Source organism: Equus quagga, chromosome 1 (assembly GCF_021613505.1).
Source record: "Equus quagga isolate Etosha38 chromosome 1, UCLA_HA_Equagga_1.0, whole genome shotgun sequence".
NCBI classification, from domain to species: domain Eukaryota; kingdom Metazoa; phylum Chordata; class Mammalia; order Perissodactyla; family Equidae; genus Equus; species Equus quagga.
The window spans coordinates 101,841,398-101,855,662 of record NC_060267.1 but is presented as its reverse complement, the minus strand read 5'-3'; positions in this window follow the sequence as shown (position 1 = coordinate 101,855,662).

Below are 14,265 nucleotides of genomic sequence, written 5' to 3'. Positions count from 1 at the left end.
GATGGCACGAAAAGTCCGGGCAGGGTTCTGCTCCACTGTACACAGGGTCGCTAGGAGCTGGAATCGACTCAACAGCACCAACAACAATTACCCACTAGAGTTGCCATGCTGTACATCACGTCCCCATGGCGTTTCTTTTATAACTGGAAGTTTGTACCTTTTGACTCCCTTCACCCATTTCTCCCACCCTCTGCCCCCACTACCTCTGGCAACCACCAATCTGTTCTCTGTATCTATGGGCTTGTTATTTTAGATTCCACGTGTACGTGAGATCATACAGTATTTCTCTGTTTGACTTATTTCACTTAGCATAATGCTCTTGAGGTCCATCCCTGTAGTTGCAAATGCTAAGATTTCATTCTTTTTAAGGCTGAATAATATTCCACTGTATATATGTGCATGCGTATATATATATGCACATACCACAATCTCTTTATCCACTCATCTGTTGGTAAACACTTAGGTTGTTTCCGCGTCTTGGCTACTATAAATAACGCTGCAGTGAACCTGGGGGTGCAGATAGCTTTTTGAATTAGTGTTCTTGTTTTCGTCAGATAAATACCCAGAAGTGGGATAGCTGGATCATATGACGGTTCTATTTTTAGTTTTTTGAGGAAACTCCTGCTTTCCATAGTGGTTGCACTCAGAGTTTAATATTTTTTTCAAATCGTATAAACTGGACCAAAATTCCTACCTTCTACCTCCTGGGTTAGATCTCTACTTTTCTTACCATGTTGGCGATCTCAGGCACATACCTAAGGCTGAGTGCTCGAGTGGAGGCCCGAGTTGTAAGTGAACACAGCATCAAACTGAGAGGCAGGGGGAAAACACCACAAAAACTCCCACTCAGGACGAGCTTGCCAACCTCCAGGCCAGGCAATCACCAGGTGAAATACAGTAGGCTCAAATTCCTTTTAAGTAAATGAGTCAAGTAGATAAGGGAAGCAGTAACGTAGATAAAGGCAAGAAATTTCCCCATGGATTCTTAGATTTAACACCAAAAGCATTAGCAACAAAAGAAGAAAAATAAATTGGACTTCATCAAAATTAAAAACTTTGCATCAAAACACATTATGGAGAAAGTGAAAAGACACTCCACAGAATGGGAGAAAATATTTGCAAATCATCCATCTGATAAGGGTCTGGTATCCAGAAAATCTGAAGAACTCTTACAACATGCCCTGCCTAAAGAAAAGGACAACCTAATTAAAAAATGGACAAAAGTCTTGAATAGATATTTCTCTAAGGAAGACACGCAAATTGCCAACGTGAAAAGATGTTCAACATTGTTGGTCGTTAAGGAAACAAGTCAAAACCACAATGCGATACCACTTCGCACCCACTAGGATGGCTATAATTTAAAAAAAAAAAAGGAATAAATGTTAGTAAGGATATGGAAAAATCCTTGGCGGTTCCTCAAAAAATTAAACATACAATTAGCATATTACCCAACAATTTCACTCTTAGGCTTATACCCCTCAAATTGAAAACAGGTAGTCAGTTACCTGTGGATGAATGTTCACAGCTGCACTCTCCACAGTAGCCAAAGGTGGAAACAACCTAAATGTCCATCAATGGATAATTGGATAAACAAATTGTGGCATATACATACAATGGAAAATTATTCAGCCATGAAAAGGAATGAAGTACTGATACCTACTACAAATTGGACAAACTTCAAAAACATGCTAAGTGAAAGAGGTCAGACACAAAAGGCCACATTGTACAATTCCTTTTATACAAAGAGTCTAGAGTAGGCAAATCCAAAGCCATAGAAAGCAGATTAGTGACTCCCGGGAGTGGGGGAGGGGGAGTTGGGAGTGAGTGCTTAATGGGTGTGGGGTGTCCCTGGGTGATAAGGAACTTTTGAAACTAGAGAGAGGTGGTGGCTGCACGACATTCTGGATGCACCAAATGCCTGTAAGTTGTACATTTTAAAACAATTAACTGTATGTTATGTGAATTTCACCTGAATTTTTAAAAAAAAGTATAGAGAGAAAGGAATCAAGTAGAAATGGTACAAGTACAATATGGTACAACCATTTTAGAAAGTTAAACACACAGTCACCACATGGCCCAGACATTTTATGCCTACCTATTTATCCAAGAGAAACAAAAACATTTGTCCACATAAAAACTTGCACACGAGTGTCCATAATAGTTGCAATAACCCAAAACTGGAAACTACTAAAAAGTCCATTAACAGGTGAATGGATAAACAAATTATGGTGTATTCATACAAAGGAATACTACTCAGCAATAAACAGGAATAAAATGTGATACACACAACAACATGGATGAATCTTAATTAAGGTAAGGAAGCCAGATAAAAAAGTACATTCTATGTGATTCCATTTCTACGAAAATTCTGTAGAGTGCCAAATGATTAGTGTTGGACCAGGAGGGGAGAGAGGATTCAGGAAACTTTTGGAGGTGATAATACATTCATTATTTTAATTGTGATGGTTTCACGGGTGTAGACATGTCAAAACTCATGAAATTGCATGCTTTAAGTATGTGCATTTTATGATGTATCAATTATGCCTCAACAAAGCTGTTTTTTAAAAAAGATATTTTCTCCTAGGAAAGAACAAAAACAGGCAGAAATAAATCAAGTACAATTAGGTATGGCCAAGTGGTTAAGTTCGTGCACTCTGCTTCAGGTGGCCCACGGTTCACCAGGGTCTGGTTTGGATCCTGGGCGCTGACCTAGCACCGCTCATCAAGCCATGCCGTGGTGGCGTCCCACATAAAAGAACTAGAATGACCGATGACTAAGATATACAACTATGTACTGGGGCTTTGGGGAGAAAAAAGAAAGAGGAAGATTGGCAACAGCTGTTAGCTCAGGGCCAATCTAGAAAAAAAAAGATAATTGAAAGAAAAATTCCTCAAATTTTGAGATCAAGTTTAAACCAACGGCCCATGGCCAATAATTTAATCAGCTGTGGCCAACATAATGGAGACCCTGTAAAATCCTCTAAATAATGGGGTTCGGGAGCCTCTGGATTGGTGAACGCATCCATGTGCTGGGAGTACGGCAAAACCCAACTCCACAGAGACCGATGCTTCTGGGCTCGGGACTCTTCCAGACCTCACCCTATGAACCTCTTCATCTGGCTGTTGATTTGTAGCATTTATAATATCCTTTATGGTAAGCCAGTAATAGTAACTAAAAAATATGTTTAAGCTGGTCACAAATGCAGCACAGTCGTGTACAGAGATTTTTTTTTTTCTTTTTCTTTTTGGTGAGGAAGCCTGGCCCTCAGTCAGCATCTGTTTCCAATTTTCGCTTGGGGAAGCTTGTCATTGAGCTAACATCTGTGCCAGTCTTTTTATGTTTTGTATGTGGGACGCTGCCACAGTGTGGCTCGATGAGCGGTGTGTAGGTCTGCGCCCAGGATCTGAACCCATGAACCCTGGGCCACTGAAGCAGAGTGCACGAACGAACTTAACCACTACACCACTGGGCCAGCCTCCAGAGATTTTTTTTTAAGAGTAACTATTAGATATTGAAAATAAGTTGGACAATTTCAAAATAAGTCTATTAGGGGACCAACAGAGAGTAGAGAAAAAATAATTGGGAGAAATATCCAGAGACTATTACTGAGAATTGCCCAGAAAGGAAGCAAGACTTTGTCCTCAGGTTGCACACAAGTAGGGAAGCTACAGACATATCAAGGATAAAGAAAAAAATCTTAAATATCTGCTAGGAAAAGAGACAACTTTTAAAAAAACGAGTAACAATAAAAATGATGTGGATCTCTCATTAGCAAAATAGATGACAGGAAATAATTTGAGTGCTACCTTCAAAATGCAGAGGGATCACAGTATGTGGGAGCTCTCAATAGAATCTACATGCAATTAAACTGTTAGGGGGAAAAGGAAATAGACAAAAAACATGAAATCTTTCTACTTATAAAGTCTTGTTGAAAATTAAGAAATTTAAAGGAAAAATTTTCAACAAGAATAAAATTCCTTTAGCCAGAAGCAGCTTTTCGGCTTCCATGTAGTTCTGTGAACTACTTGGCTGTAGTTGAGAGCTGGCTCTTCAATAGCAGAGCAAACCTCCACCTGTGCCATGTGTCATGCGGCCCCTCCAGTTCCATGTCATTGTAGGGGACATGGCGGATGGGGACATGACAACAGGCTGATCTTGCCTGAATCCATGCCGGCTTGTTGCATCCTTACTGGTCGACCCTATGGACTTGTGGAAGCCAAGCTCGCAGCTGCAGGAGTGATCCCTGTGGCCCTGTGCGCCACCATGCAGCTGCCTGGGGACCGCCTATGGCGGGTAAAGGAGAACGACGAAGAGATTACTGCAAACATAATCATGTGCCGATGCAATGTGCAGCTGTGATTCTAGGCACCTGGCACGTGCTTATTTTCTGGCAGATGCTTTATTTTCCATTCCAACTGATAATAAAATCAAAGTAGTTTGTCTATGCTGCCGGGACAACAGTGACCTTTATTACCTTACCTTAGTGCTGTATCCGCTCTTCCCTCTGTCAGAATAGAGTCTGGGTGAACTTGTGCATCCTTACATTCTCCAGATCACCATGTTGGTTCACAGCACCGTGCTAATGGGATCTGGCAGGAAGGCAGTAGGAAGCACTCTGCATATCTTATTAAGACAATTAAGAGCAACATGGTGGGAGAGAAATCCTGTGAAAGTTCAGTGGCATTGTCAAGTGGCTGGAGTTTCTAAGAGCCCAAAATTCTGGAGCACGTGGAATATTCCTTTGAGAGATAAGTTGCTGCCTTTTGTACTATCCACAACGAAGAAAGAGACATAATCTTGGTGGGCCGCTTAGGATTTTTGGAGGCACCGTATTTCACTGTGGGACAAGCAGTGCTGATCCATTTACTAGGTAACCCACAAGGCTGCCAGCTTGGAATGGGACTCAAGGCCGGAAAGGTCTCTGCAACAGGAGCAAGTCGCCCTGGCTCTTGGTCCTTAAGCCTCAGTAAACCCAGCTGTATCAGAGGTGTTCGTGGCAGACAGACTGCTGTAGGGTCCACTGGTGAATCATGGAATAGGATCACAGTGCTGACCAGACGGAGTGAAATGATGCCTTTCCCCTTGTCTGCTGTCCACTATTGTCCATTTTAAGTTATTCCTGCTTCCCATGAATACTGAGAGTGACTAAATACCTAGTCATGGGACAGCAAGTGAACTGAACTTATCATGAACTAGGTATAACGGGATCCACTGAAGCACAATACTGCATGAAAAAGAAATATAAGTTGGTTTCACACATACAAGTTTGGGCGCAGGCCATTTTGAAATCCACAAGTAAACTTTGTGGGCTGGGAGTTTGGATAATCATGGTTCTTCTACTGCTTTACCTTTCCTCCCTCAATTTTTACCTACAGTCTCATGGTGAACTCTCTTTGACCAGCTAACAGTAAAGGGAAAAACCCAGGGCCTGATCTGTAGATAGATTGTCATGGTTTGCCAGCACCGGCTGGGAGTGGTCCGTCGCAGGACTACGCCTTCACACAGGGATGGCCTCTGAATTAGAGAGGTGTCAAGAAACACTCCCAGTGGACAGAACTTGTGTGGTCCATCTGGTTGGACACCTCATATGGGAAGAGGAGATGGCCTGGGGTGTAGCTCTACAATGATTCATGGGCAGCAGCTAGTAGTTTCCCTTTGCTGATCAAGGCCTTGGGAAAACACAGACTTGGAAACTTGGCGACGAGGAGGTCTTAAGGAAAGTGTGAGCGTGAACCTCGAAGAGTAGGGAGAATATGCAGACAGTCATTACCACACAAATGCCCACCAGAGGCATCCACATTAGAGGGAGTTCTCCATCATCAGCAGACACAGGGACCTCTCCTGCAGGTGTCACTCAGCTTCTTTCCCAGCCTCCTTCATATTCGTTGTGATCGTGCACTAAATGGCCGTGGCGGCAGGGATGAGGCTCTGTGGGGAGTGGACATCAGGATCTTCTGCTCACCAAGGCTGGTGTGGCTACCACCTCTGCTGTGTGCCCAGCCTTCCAGCCACAGAGGTTGGTGCTGAGTCTCTGATATGGAAACGTTCCATGGAGACAGTTGAACATATTGACCTCTCCTGTCATGGCAGGAGGGTGATGTTTTATTCACCCAGGCAGACAAATTCTAAGTGTGGATATGACTTCTCTGTGCACAGCTCTTCTGCCAGCACAACCATTCACGAACTTCCAGAACCCTGTGGGCTTGGGCTGCTGCCGTCTACATGTTGTATATTCAATATACGAGCTCTTACCTCAAAGCCAGGTGAACATACCCGGAACCCAAGGGGAAGGTGGGCCCCTCCACGGTTACACTTAATAATCCACTTGGAGAATTTTTGTTTCCTGTTTTTACAACCTTAGGCTTGGTGGGTTTGGCGGTCCTGGTGCCTCTGTATCAGCTTTAGAATCAGGCTTCACATAGAGCGGATCAGCTCCCACCCTCTCACAAGGGCACATCCGGCTAAAAGAAGAAATACCCTGTTTTTCAGAACCTAACAAAAAGTTTATTTCCCTAGTAGGCTCAGGATTGGTTCACATGATTATCTCTGAATCAGTCCGTGTAGATGAGAGAAACATCCTGGCTCTGACCTGCTTCTATGTGCTCCTCCTGAATTGAGCGGTGGAGTCCGTGCTACAGAACCACACAGAGTGAGAGAAGGGAAGGACGGGCTTTCAGTGGGGAATTGAGGTGACTTTCCCCTGGAGCATCTGCTATACTCTCTGACAAACTTTTAATTTCTGTGAAATGGCGTAGCCTATGGTTACCTCTTCAGATCATCTATTTCTAGACCCTGTCTTTGTCTACGTGGGGATACACACTTTCTAGGATCTCCAGATACCACATTCTGCATGTCTACATGTCTCTAATCCTCACAGGCCTCACTCAAAATTTCCATGATACCCTTGACGTACTCTGTCCTTTAAATACTGCATCTGTTCTTCACGGGATTCACCATATTTATCTTTTACATTTATTTGTTTGAATATTTTGTTAACGTCTGGCTCTCTTCTTAGGCTGCAAGCTTTTGAGAGCAATGGCTGGGTATGTTTTGGTCACAAATTTGTCCTGTTTCCATGGGTGTATGCATATGTTCAAACCCATCAAGTTGTATACATTAAATATATGCAGTTTTTTGTATATTATTTACACCTCAAGAAAGCCGTTAAAAAGTAACAAAACAAAAAACATTTACCCTTGAAAGCCTTACTCGGTAGCTGACATATATTAAGGGCTCAACAATATTTTTGGATGAATATATATATAAATGAAAAAAATATGAATGACTGAAAATGACCTGTGTTTAGAATGAGCAGGGAAGTAGGGAAGAAATCCAGGGGAATAGGTGAGTTATCAGCTTCTGCAGACTGCAGGAGCACAGGTCAAGGCGTGTGGCTCAGAGAAATAATCCGAAGTAGGGTGACACGGCTCACAGCTCCTTGGACGTGAACGGGCTGACCACAGCTGAGAGCAGCTCTTGGATTCTCACAGTGGAACCAGAAGGGTAGAAAGGTCCCGCCTTGCCTTTCCCACTTCCTGCAGTAACTAGTCCAAGGTCGTACTTTTAGTGGGTAAAATTATTATCTGGGATAATGCAAATGAGAAATGATGTGGTGTCTTTGAGAAGTGCGAACTTTGGAAATTTTTGGAAATATTAATCCTTTGACATTTATATGTCCTATAAAGATCTTCTCCGAGTTCACAACTTGTTTTTTACCCTGTTTAGATACCTTTTCCAAACTTTTAAACTTTTTATTGTAGAGAACTTGAAATATAAACAAACCCAGAAAGAATGGTACAATATCAGCAAGAAATAAAGATGTAAAATTGAGGAAGTGTAAGAAATAAATCTGTAAAATTGATGGAGTATGGTAAAAATCCTTAGTTCTCAATTTGAAATTGGATTATCAGTGTAAACTCATATGTGTTTTTCTTTAATATTTTTTAGCTTTGCTATAGAAAATGCCTAGAAATAACTACAAACCCAAAAGTAATGAGTTTTCTAGGACCCAGATTGGGATCTGTACAAACCATTTTTACTAAATGGTCCCAGGGCTTCTTGGGGAAGTGGCTGACTTCAAGTCTAGGCAGGAAACGCACAAGACGAGCTTGGACCTTCTTACACAAGGAGGCGTGGGTGCCGTGCTGTCAAACGCTGTGGGGTCACGTCCAAAGACCGGGAACCAGCATGAATAGGCTCCCGTTTGCCAAAGACAGGACAGGTTGACCATCAGTAAGCGTAATAATTGGAATATATTTTAAACACACTACATATGTTTAAATCTATGAGTTCTTAATGATACAAAATGACTCTTCGATCCCTTGGGATGTTGCTAGGAAATAAAGTAAAATGGTGAAAACCAGGGTTGTCCCAGACCACTTGGGATGCATGGATACCCTCTTAAATACACATCAATCGGTCACAATGTATGTACTTTATTTGGACCAGATTCAAACAAACTGGAAAAAAACAAAAACAACCTGGAACATGCAAACATCGAATACTTGATGATATAGCTAATTACTGTTAAATTTTTGGGTGTGATAATGATATTGTGATTATCTTTAAAAGAGAAAGTTCCTATATTTAATAGAAACATTGATTTTTTACTTACAAAGTATTATTAATGAGATATGTTTCAGCATAAGATGGGGGAAGTAGTGAGTATAAATGAAGCAAGACTGGCCATGAGTTGATGATTTTCAAAGCATACTGAGCGCACAGCGTAATGAGTACATAGCTGATATCACACTACCCTTTCTGTTTTTGTTTACATTTCAAATTTTCTATAATAAAAAGTTTAAAAGTTGGAAAAATATACCATAAACACAGTATAAAACAACTTTCAAACTGGGAGAAGATATTTGCAGTGTATATAATTGGCAAATGATTAATATGCAGAACATCTAATGGACTTATACTAATAAAACTGTAAACAACCCAATAGGAAAATGGGCAAAAGACATGGACAGGCTATTCAGAGAAAAAGAAGAAAGAATGTTTAATATGCATTTGAAAATATATTTATCTTCATTTTTTTTTAAAGATTGGCACCTGAGCTAACATCTATTGCCAATCTTTTCTTTTCTTCTTCTTCTTCTTCTTCTCCCCAAGGCTCCCCAGTACATAGTTGTATATTCTAGTTGTAGGTCCTTCTGGTTCTGCTCTGTGGGACGCCGCCTCAGCATGGCTTGATGAGTGACGCCATGTCTGCGCCCAGAATCTGAACCAGCAAAACCTCAGGCGGCTGAAGTGGAGCGTGCAAACTTACCCGCTCAGCCACGGGGCCAGCCCATCTTCATTATTAACCAGAGAAATACAAAATCAAAAATAAAATAAGGTACAATTTCAAACTCAGCAGATTGACAAAACTTAAAAGCTTTGATCACGGTGTTGGCTAGAATGAAAACTCGTACACATTGCAGGTATGGGAGGCAAATTTATAGAGATATTTGGAAAAAATTTGGCATAAACTAATATAAATCAGCACAGGTATAATTTCAGAACAAGCAAATACTCTCAAAGGTATGTGCCCCAGGGAAGATATTGCACATGTGACCGGGAAACATCTAGAGTGATGTTCAGAGGAGCCTTGTTACAGGCGCATAGACAGAAGATTGGAAAAACACGTTATATTCATATGATGTCATTCCATGGAAGTGCTGATGGATCATAGCTTCATTAATCAACAAGGATAATCCTATGAACAGAAGGCTTTGCCTGGGGAGCAAGTCACTAGGAATGAAAATAGAATGATTCCGTACATATACACTGTGAAATTAATGAACTATCTTAATGACATTTAGTGTGGCTGTGCCCAGTTGTGCAAGCAGTGCAGGATAGGTTGCAGAGAGACCGAAGCAAAGATCTGGAGCAGCGTACGAGACATAAGATTTATTGGGACTTACATACGGGGAGTGTCCGGGACAGCTGGCTGGATGGGGTTGTGCACTGCTACTGCGGGCAGGGAGGAGCTTGCTTACATAGGCCGGGGGCACAAAGGCTATGTGCTTGCCAAGAGGGGCCATGCCTGGTATGGCCAGCGTCCCCAGGAACGGTTCACGTGGAAGGGCTCTGTGTTCCTTTGTGGTGTTCTTTGAGTGATAAGTTGACATCCGGGCTGGCCAGGCCCCGGATCCTTACAAATCCCAGCAGCTGGGTGCCCTGCCCAGAAGTTTGGCGTCCTGCCCATGAGGGGCCAGAGGGGCACAGGCTCTTAAAGGGCAGTTATTGCTGAGTAAGCATGACCCTGCACATACTTATAGACATATATGCCAACAACTTTAAAATGGAAAGCAAGGAAAATGGTTACAACAATCAAGATAGCGATTCATTTTGGAGAAGCGTTTTTTGGTTTAATGCGTTCAGAGAAAGATAGATGGGCTTCAAATATAGGAATAGATTCCCATTTTTTACAAGCCGAGTGGTGGTTTTAGTAAGGTTAATCCTATTTAATATAATAATTATTATTATTCTTTAACATATTCATTTCCCAAATTAAAAAGGTAAAAAGGGAAACAAAGATCCCTTGAATTTATTTTGGACCATTTGCAAGGTAGGTTTTTCCACGTGGATGCCAACTGTTCCCCCATATTTGCCAAGTGATTTACCATGCCTCCGCCGTCACACACCGAGTCCACACGGACGGCTGGATCAGCTTCTTGGCTCTCTCTTCTGATCCATCGGTCTAACCATACAGGCCTACAGGAAAACGGCATGGTCTTACTTATTATAACAGAATGTTATATTTGATACTTATTAAGCCAAGCTCTTCTTATTTTTTTCTTCTTTTCACTCTCTCCATTCCTTACTATCTTCTTTTCTTCATTTTTCAATTTTCATTGTTACTTTGGCTCTTCTTTAATATTAATTTTAAGATCTGATTGTAAATTTCTAGTGATAACCCTGTTGAATTTTGATTGTTGATTAATTTGGATAATAATTGGTATTTTGGGGATTCTGTCTCTTCCTATCCATGAACACCTTGCGGTTTATTTGGGGCTTCAATTGTGTTTTTATTAAGTTCTCCATTTAAGTTTGCGCATATTTGTCCTAGGTACCCCATAGGTTTTTCTGCCACTATGAATGGCAGCATTTTTAAAATTGCATTGTCTATTAGGTCTTATACAGCCATCTTGCTGAACAAATTTTATTCCTACAGATTTCTCATGCATATTGTTAGATGTTATATTTAGAGAATCCTATGATGGGAAATAATTAAAAATGTGAAATTTCCTTTCCAGTAGATTTAGGTTTTTTCCTTGTTTTAGTAACTCCCTTACAATATTGAATAGTAAAATTTAATATCAGCACCCTGGTCTTGCTAATGACTTTAAAAGGAATGTTTCTATTTCTTTACCTGTAAAAGTAATGTTGTCTAAGGACATGTTTACAGGTACATTTCGCCGCTTAAAGAAGTTGTCTTTATCTGGATTCCTAAAGCATGTTATCATAAGTGATTACCCAACATTCTAGATTACATTCTTCTGCATATATTGATATAATCAGATTTTCTTTTAATATGGTAATATGGTCACTTCCGTGGATAGATCTCGTGATGCTGAACTTGCCTTGCATTACTGGGATAATTTTTTCTTTATTATGTAGTGTTACTGTTAAATCATTATTGAATTTTATTTTCTGATATTTATTAAGGGGATGTTTCTCAATGTCCACAATAAAACTGCTATACAATTTTCTCTTATTGAACTGTATTTACTCTGTTTGGTATTATGATTATACTAGTCTGATGAAATGAGTTGAGCATCTTTCCATATTTTAAAATTATTTTTATTATTTATTTTTCAGTGTTTTAATATTTTTATTATTATTTAGGGATTGTTCATTCACAGTCTTTTAAAATCTTCTAAAGAATGGTCTGATCCTACGCTTTTTGTTCAGAAGGATTTCACTGTTCATTCATTTGCTTTAATCACTTGGTTTATTCAGGCTTTTTGTCTTCTTCACTCACTTCAAAAGTGACTGACACACTTAAACAGCTTGATCTAATGAACATATACAACATTGTGTCCCACAAAAGGAGAATTCGTATCTTCTTCTAGCACTCAAAGAATGACCATAAATTAGGTTGAACAGCTAACAAATCACGCCAAACATATATAACAGGTCATACTCTCTAGCCTAAATATAATGGCACAAGATACTAATAATAAAAGGATGGTCTAGAAAAATGGCGTATCTACTTTGAACATGTTAAATTCTATTCTACATGATTTTTGGATTATGAAGGATGTCAAAGTTGGACTTATAAATATACAGGGACAAATTTTCTGCGAAAATTTGTGTATTGGAGCTATATAACCTGAATTCAGCTTCCAAACTATTAGTTTTATAAACTCTGGAAGTAAATAACTCCACATATGCAAGTGTCTTCTTTGTTAAAATGGGGATAAGAAGTCCTAATGTCATGCAGAACTGAAAATAACGCATTTGTGTGTTGAATTTGAAGCACACCATAAAACTATATTTCTCATATTAACATATTAGAAAGAGCACAGGACATCACAAAATCAGTATTCTCAAGAGACCCTGTGGCCTGACATAAAGCTTTATATAGTTAGTCTGAAAAGTTTTTCCCTTATATGTAGAGCAGTGGCTCTTCTGGTAATAGAACGGTCTAGAGACACACGAGAACTTTGCCCACAAGCATGTGATAAGCCACGTCTAAAGGAACCTTCTTTTAAATGCATAACTGAGTTTACAAAATAGTGTGGGACATCCACAGGGGGCTAAAATGAAGAGGGAGCTGAAACCAGGAAGCGCAGGTTCCTCTTGGGTTATTTCCTGATAACAGGAGCCTGGGAACATGGATCTTAGCTACACAGACAGGAGACAATCTCATGCATCCACACAAGGCAGAAAGGAGGAACGAGGACTCCTACATAAGGCCCATGAGGATCGGTATCTTTAGTAAAAATGTGAGCTAGGAAAATCTGGAAAAGGAGGTCAGCAATGAAATTACTCTGTTACTTCCTTGGCTCCTTCTGGGGAACAAAATCTTGCTTTCATGTCAGTTGGGAGTTCAAATTTATCCCATGTGCAGAGTCCAGAAAAATCTAAACAAAAGATTAATCTGAAAATTCCCCACATTGGTGCCATATAATAGGAGGAAGAAAATTAAAATCCCCTCTGGATAAATACATCTCAACTAGGATGTTCAGTTTTCCAGTGTACTAAGATTGCCAAATATAGGCCCATAATCTAAAGTGAAAATGCTAAGAAGAGCCATCATAAACTAAAGTGGAATTATATTTCCATGGATATCAGATATCAGATATTCATAGAGAAAATTATTTTTTAAATGTTTAAATATATACAAAAGTTAATCAAATATGACCAAAATATGTTTTAAAAAAACAAATAAACTCAGGAACAAAAAAATAAATCTAATTCACTATTAAAGGATGCGTGAAATAGCAGTTTACACACAGGTGAAGAGAGAATTAGTGAACTAGAATATTAGACTAAAGAAATTATACAGGATGTAGTTTAGAGAACAAAGAGATGGAAAATACGAAGATTAAGGGACATAGAGAATAAAATAATAAGGTTTAACACACATGGAATTGGAATTTCACAAGTAGTGAGTGGAGGAAAGGAAAACAAGTATTTGAAGAGATAAAGACATAGCACTTTCCCAGAAAGGAAAATTACATGGATTGAGGCTTAATAAAACACATTATGTATCAATACAAACGTAGAAATGCTATCCACATGCAGATACATTTTAATGAAAATATAGAATACTTAAAAGTAATACAAGAAATTAAAACTAGCCTGGAGTGGAGGGAATTTCCCTAAAAAGGAGTAATATCCAGAATGACAACATAATTCTCAAAATCAACAGTGTAAACCAAAAGACAATAATAATTTCTTCAAAGTGCTGAAAGAATATATCAGCACACATAGCACTGTGTATCTTGCAAAAATTTCTTTCAAGAAAGAGTACAACATGAAGACATTTTTAGACAAAAAATGGACAATGGGGGCCGGCCCCGTGGCCAAGTGGTTAAGTTCAGGTGCTCCACTTCAGTGGCCCAGGGTTTCACCAGTTTGGATCCCGGGTGCAGACATGGCCCCACTCATCAGGCCATGATGAGGCAGCGTCCCACATACCACAACCAGAGGCACTCACCGCTGGAATATGCAACTAGGTACTTGGGGGCTTTGGGGAGAAGAAAAAAAGAAGATTGGCAACAGTTGTTAGCTCAGGTGCCAATCTTTAAAAAAAAAAAAAAAAAGGG